The sequence below is a fragment of the Acartia tonsa genome, chromosome 8 (assembly GCF_053477335.1).
Source record: "Acartia tonsa isolate MP-2025a chromosome 8, ASM5347733v1, whole genome shotgun sequence".
Taxonomy (NCBI): domain Eukaryota; kingdom Metazoa; phylum Arthropoda; class Copepoda; order Calanoida; family Acartiidae; genus Acartia; species Acartia tonsa.
The window spans coordinates 17947123-17954815 of record NC_137267.1 but is presented as its reverse complement, the minus strand read 5'-3'; positions in this window follow the sequence as shown (position 1 = coordinate 17954815).

The following is a 7693-nucleotide window of genomic DNA, read 5'->3' as shown; positions in this document are numbered from 1 at the left end:
TCTCTCTGATTTTTTTTATAGATTTTTTGTTAGTGATAGCACAGCATACATATAAAATATATCCTTAGGACATCTTCATATACCATCAAAATTAAATATATCATTTTCTTCAGATAATAAATCATTACTACTTGATTTATATTGCTTTTAAACCATCAATTTTATACAATATTATTGTTTTAGGATAAAAAACAAGAACGATAACGTTTATTAGTAATAAAAACAAAAAGGAAAAACTAAAATTGAAAATCATACCTCATCCAATACCCTGACACTTTAAGGTCAGATCCTTGCACGACCTTTGTCTGGAAGTCCTGACTGTTAATGGTAATGAGTTGCGCCTGTTTTGGGCCTAGACATTCCCCCTACTCTAACTATCACTGTTGCGCATCTGACATAGGAGCAGTAGGTACCACTTTTAACGCCATTAGTTATAACGTGGAATTGACCCATGATTCGAACTCCACGACGACTAGCGAATGCGTTACCCGTTAAGCGGCGGTCTAGGGTTCAATCGAGAAACATTTTATGGGGGGAAAAAACAAAAAACTTGATATGCATGTAATTAAAAACTTTTTTTAGAGGATGGTTTAATTAAATTCGTGAAAGGAGAAGTTAACAATTAAAAGATAAAACAACACACCCTTAAAAAAGGTGTCATAGAAATTAAGCAAAGCTACTTTTTGATTTATTAATATGTCTTATTTTAATACTTTGAGGAAGATTATTAATTGTCCACTGTCTCCTGTTTGTCTGACTTTAATTGCATGGATTTAACTGCTATATTGCAAAATATTCACTGCGCTCTTATTTATTTTTATTTTATCCTTGTTTTACGTACAACTAGCAAAATTCGTCTTCACAAAAACTATTAAACAATAGACTACGTAGTAGATTGATAATTTAAATGACATAACATAAATGTACCAATCATTAAGCTATTATGATTAAGATACAACAAGTCTAGACAGGTCAGAAAATGCGGTTTCTAGACTTTGTAAGGAATGTTAAGTCTAGATAAAGTTAATACTATATAGCCAAGCGTTAGTTAAAACTTCAAGTCTAGATTGCATTAAGAAGTTGATTTCTAGACAATAATAAGTAAATAGCTAGACTCTTAACAGTGGTAATAAAACTACAACAATAATTAAAAATGCTCTATCTTATTCTCTCTTAATATTGTTAAACAATAAACAAGGAAATGATTAAAGACGACTTCTAAAAACATAACACTACAATTGTATAACAGTACAGAAACAGGCTATTAAAGCTGATATTCTAATGTTACTCAATGGCTTGAAAAAATCCGGAAACTGACTTAAATGTTAAAAGAAATGCATGACACGATTTGTTTTTGCGATTCAACCAATGAAAATTTTTAACTAACCAAGAATAATTTTGTTCATGTTGAAGTGTCATTTTTCACCTAGCAAAGTTGGGAAAAAATATTTTTGGTAGTCAATAAAACGTTTATTAATATTCTGTTGTTTCTGTTAAGATAGTTTTGAAATGTAGATTCCTAGGACGATTAAGCTCAATTGCTTAATAAAAACATATTTATAATTAAGTCCTAAACTGTAAGCATTTTTAGCAACCTGTATGGATGCAATACACAAATTCTAATCGAATTTTTGTTCAGATCTAAGTAATATTGCGATTCTCAAATTTTGAAAGCGCGATTACTCTATTGATAATGTTCGTTTGTCCCAATTTCTGCTTTTGATGATGTTGTCATTCTTGTTTTTCTGATTTGCTGACATGTATGATAACCATATGACATGACACTTAAAAGAAAACACATTGGTTCCTTCATACGATCAATTGCTTATCATGTTGTGCAAAAAAATTCAACCTAAATTTCTTAAAGCAGGGACAGTTTTGGTAAAAATAGCACAGCAATAAAAAATAGAAAGCACCTATCAATTACCTCAAGCGGGTGAGGCTGCTGTCCATGACACACTAACAACCAAGGATAACCAAGGGGTATAAGTTTAAGTTAGGTTTAAAAGGGCTAAATAGAAAACACAATACATAATAGCAAACTAAATTAAAGAGAGTGTGTAATGACATGAGTGAAGCAAAGGATAAATTTACAGTGTGTGCTGTTATTCTATTATATAAGTAGTAAGGTTCTTATGTCTGTAGGTTAATATTTCAATAACTACTGAACCGATTGGGCTCTCTATTTTAGTGAAGCTTCAGATAGATCTTGGAATGGTTTTTATCTTCTTTATTTTTCAGATTAATGTCATAGGGTGGTTTTAGACTATTTTTCTCCCCTTTCTCTATCCCTTCTTATAAAATTCACTTAGAAGCTAGGGACGTATTCGCTAGTAATAATATAAAGCACTGATAAACTGTTATTATGTTAAATTTGCTTAAATTATTAAACACCCAAGACAACAAAAACAATAAAAGTAAGGAAATCAAGCTCGCAACCCACTTGACTTAAATGTAACACTAATTAACAACATACAAGTAATTACAACAGCTTTTTGGATTCTGTTAAACAACTTAAACTCTTCCTTATTCTTATATTGAAATGTTAAACGATGTTTTTTTGTAGAAAATGAGAATAGATGAATAAATATAGAATTGTTATTAATCGCATCGTATTATAGACAGCTTTCCGTGGATATTAAAATGAAACATTTTAAGATTAAAACCAGTTTTGTTAACCCCGAGGAGCCGAAGGCCAAGCTGACAAAACTGGTATTAATTTCATGATATTTATTATAATATTCGTGGAAAATTGATTGTAATATTGTTGCTACACACGATTTTTCAGTATGGCTGAGTACCGGTTCCAATCCATTAGATATTAATAACTGAAAAAGAAAATGTTGGCAGCGAAATAGTTTATCTTCAGTTACTACATCCCTAACTTGTTTCCCAGGAACTTGTTCACCTATTCATCACCTTTTCCCAGGGAGGGAGGGGACAATGTTAGTTTAATCAATTTACAACCCCTCTTTCCCCGATACTGTACTAGTTAACAAAGGCATAATATAGCCAAGAAGACTTTAGTGGGAGAATCCTTATACTAAAGTAACAGGATGTTTGTTTGTCTGTGTGTCTGTGTATCTGTGTATCTGTGTCTGTGTGTGCTGTACCGAACGATCTCGCTAACCGCTGAACCGATCAGGTTATCCTTAGCAGGGTAGCTTCTCATAGGTCCCGGGAAGGTTTATAACTATTTTCTTGGGGGTGGGACACCTCTAACCCCCCCAAAAAATGAAAAATCCCCCCCCAAAAAAAAATTTTAACTAAAATTAAAAATCTAAAATAAGAAATTGGGTTATTAAATTCGACTCTCTCCTCCTCAAGTGCCCCTAGAGGCCTCTAGGGGCGTAGCCGCTAGTATTTATATATAGCATTGTATTATGCACAGCTTTACGCGAATATTAAAATAAAATATAATGAGGTTAAAACGAGTTTTGACAGCCCCAAGGTGCTGAAGGTCCTGGCTAACAAAACTGGTATTAATTTTAGGACTTTTTATTATTTAATATTCGTGGAAAATTGTTTTTTTTCGATATTACTGAGAACCTGTTCTAAATCACCGGATGTAAATCATTTTCGCTGGAATATTTATCATATATTGTCATACACCTTAATCCCTGAAATTTTCATTATATACAATTAGCTAATGTTTATTTTTAAAATCATTTCCTTTAATTTGTCCCCTAACCTAGGGATGGGGAGTACAATGGATAATAAATTAATCATGACAATCAAGACTTAATAAAAGTCCTCAACATTTTTGAGCCAACACAATAAAACTTTGGGGACCATTCCAATCTATCCCCGGTTTCCAAAAGTCAAATAGACATACTTAACTTTTGGGTAAAATTATAGAGTATATGTATAATTGAGATACTGTAGAGTGGAAAAGATTCTCTGTTTTTAAAAGCAAAATTATCATTTACATCTAATATTCTAAAGAATTACGGATCAAATGCAGTTTAGAATAAATATGTAATAAAAATTACCCAGGGATCTAAAGGGATATGACAATGACTGATAAATTAATGTACATCCCCAATGATGATACACAAAATTATCTCTTCTGTAGATTAAAATTAGTGGTTGAAACGTTTGAACACTTATCTTAATCAATCAATCAAAGTCCCCAAAGTTGTTGAGCAAAAAAATAAGAAAATTATATTTTAGGACTTGGGGACTTGTGTAATAAACATCCCATTGTCCCCTTTTATCTGAATTGTACCTCATTATGACAGGAATCTACACACAAGGATGAAATCAATCAGACTTTTCTAACATTACTAGAAAAGTTACGGTTTGAAATACAATAAAAAATGAAGAAAGACTTCGCTTTTAAAAAAGTATTCATTAAGAATTAGTTTGAAAAAAAAACCGCCAAACCCCATAAACCGCACTTTTCCCGAAAGCATTGGGAAAAATGAAATGAGAATTTATTTTTGAATTTTCTACTTTTTAAGATTTTAAGGAAACATTAAAGGATCATTTAGATTTGTAATGGTTCGTTATTTATGTTAATACAAAAATGAAAAAAAAGTAAATTAATGATAAAACATTTTTAAAAGCGAAGCTTTTCTATAATTAGGGTCGGTCCGTATGTCCGTCTTGAACGGATAGCTTTTTTAGTTAATTAAGGCATATTAGAATTGTATTATCGATTTCAAACTTTACATGGTGATTCCTGTAGTAGTAAGGTAAGATTTAGAAAGTGTAGCAACTCTATACCAGAATGTTCTTACGTCTATTTTAAACATGTTGATTTTAACTATTTTAACAACAAATTTTTATGTGATATATTAATGCTAATTCCTAGGACAACAGGGTACAATATTATAAGCGAAGCGTCTCTATAAGCGATTCCCAAAAATGTAAGTATGTATTTAATCATTATCCTCCATTTAAGCAGTTATTAAGTTCTGACACTTCACAAGTGTTAATGTTCGCTTGCCCTACAGTTTCATAGTTTGCTTTTAAAACTTCCCTAGAACAATGTTAAACTTCCCTGGAAATTGTGTAACAACATATTAGCAGACACACACAAAGACATTTGTATAGGTTTCTATTATAATAAATAAGGATGGGTAGCCAAGCCAGTACACCCCCCCCCCCCCAAAAAAAAAAAGTACTTAGAGTAAAAAACTAAACATTTAAATCTATACTATTTTGATTTTTCAATCATCAGCAAGATTGTTAAGTCGTTGATTCAGACCCTAAAAAAACTATCATATGAAAGTAAACTTAATTGTGCTATTTTTTATTTCTATTCACAATGTATGTGCACTTGGTTATGGTTTTAACATAAATTCTTTACCACAATGAGAGCTAAATGCAAAATATTTTGGGAACATTCCTGGATTTTACATTTGTAGTTTCACCCACATACTTGCTTATAAGACCATTTTAAGTCATGCATTTTAAATATATGAAACTTAGAGGATTTCATGATTAATTAATTTGATTTTTATGGGCTTTTATAGAAGCTGATTATTTTTTTCAAACTAGCGATTTATCGTTTATTTTCATATCTCCTAAGATACCGGGATAATTGATGTATTCAAAATCTTCTCTTTTGTGGATTTAGTCAACCTTGTGCTAATTTTCTTTAGAGTAGGTTATTCCTCAGGAAGGAATGCGACAATGGGGTGTTTATTACATTAGTTCCCAAAGTTTTAATAACGTTTTATTATTCGTTGGCTTAACAACTTTGGGGACATTTAATGAATCTTAATCGGTTGAATCATTAAGTTGAGTGTTCAAACGTTCCAACCAATAATTGTAATCTACAGAAGAGGGAATTTTGTGAATCATCATTAGGGATGTACATCAATTTATCAGCCATTTCTTATTTTCCTGGTTATTCCTTGCAGTTCAAAGTTTAGGTTTACTAGGTTGGGATGGGGGTGTATTAATTCCCTATCATATAAATAAAGGATTTTGCCAATATTTTACTTTTTCATTATCTTTGAATGTCTATGGGAAAAAAGGGTTATTTCAGTCAGTTTAGGACATTATGAAAGTTTTTTATGCTTATTAGAACCGGCATGTAGATCAACCAGGACCACTTTTATCTATATAATCTATATTTATTCAATACCATTTGAGTATTTGAAAAAAGCCATGTCAATTATATGCAAGTCGTAGCCAATTTTACTCAATTGAAATTACATTGATTCAGGGCTAAGACAATGGACAATAAATAATCTTCCCCAAGATGTCCATTGGTAGTCGATAAAGTTTAGGAAAAAGAACAAATTAATTTTGTATTGTCCCCTCCCTCCTTGCATGGGAATCCTATACAAAATGGTGCTTTTAAATCAGAAAGTATTAGCATAGTCCGAAATATTGTAAACCCTTTATTATGAGAGACCAAATGCTGCCCTAATTCCGGTCACTGCACTGCACTTCTTGCCAATATACCATCACTGTTTCTGTGTGTGATTGTGTTGGTGTGTATGTTAGCGTGTGTGTGTGTGTGTGTGTGTGAGTGTGTGTGTGTATGTGCATGTTTGTGTATTTCTATTTAGATATTTGAAAGCTAATTCTTATTAATAATTTATTTTTTTTTAAATTGTATGTTTTGAAGAAGAAATATAAGTGTTCTTATTGTCTGGTGGTAATGAGAAGTGCCTGTTTACATTCCGAGGCATTCCTCTGTAACAAGTATCTACATATGATAATAGGTTTTATTTTTAATGTCTTAAGTTATGTTGAGATTTCTGCGGAGATTCGAACTAATAATCTCCCCGACTTTAAGTAAAGATGTATCTAATCTGGCCAATTTATTCAGCCATTTTGGGTATCTTAATGTAGCAATATATCAAGAATTTAAATAAACAAGTTTACAATTACAATAAAAAGAAAATACTTTCATATCAATTGACAATATCAAAACAAAAATAGGTGAAAAAGTGCAAAAGAAAAAATATTTCCTAAAAAATTAGGATAAATATTATATAATATAAAATATAGTGTTCCATATTAGCTAAGATTTTTTTGCACTTTTTGACACACATAAAAATGAGCAAGGGATGGGTATTATGACAAACAAACCAAATACATTGACAATTAAATTAAAAAAGGGAATATTTCCAAAAGAGTAAGCATAACAATAACAAGCTAACACGTTTCAGACTAAGAAAAATTAACAAGAATATATAGAAAAAAGGACCAACCATAATTGTAGTAAGCTTTGCTTTAAAAAAGAACAATTTAGTAAAATCTACGTGTCTGTGGACAACTGTGTGACTGCAAATTTCTTGATATGCAAAAAAAAACATGCCCTATACAAACAACTCGGAACTTTCCTAGTAGCTAAAAAATAACTTTTGATTTATTTATCATTCTATTTTTCATAAAACTTAATTGGTATTGCTATCTTAGAATGCTTAAATATATTTTGCCAAGAAAAATAAAATAAAAAGCGAGACAAAAAAAACTGACAATCTAATGATAATTGCATCTCCCCACACACACATACAGAATATTTATTTCAAGAGGAAAATATCTTTGCAATGTCCAAGGAAAACAAGATGCTGAAAATTGTAACATGATTGAAATGATAATAAACATTATATTAAGATATGAAAAAACATTATAGAAAAGGGTTAAACAATTTAAGTAACATTTATCATAATAGATGTATAATCCAGACAACTACCTGGCCCGGGTGGTGAAGACCCTTTTCGTATGC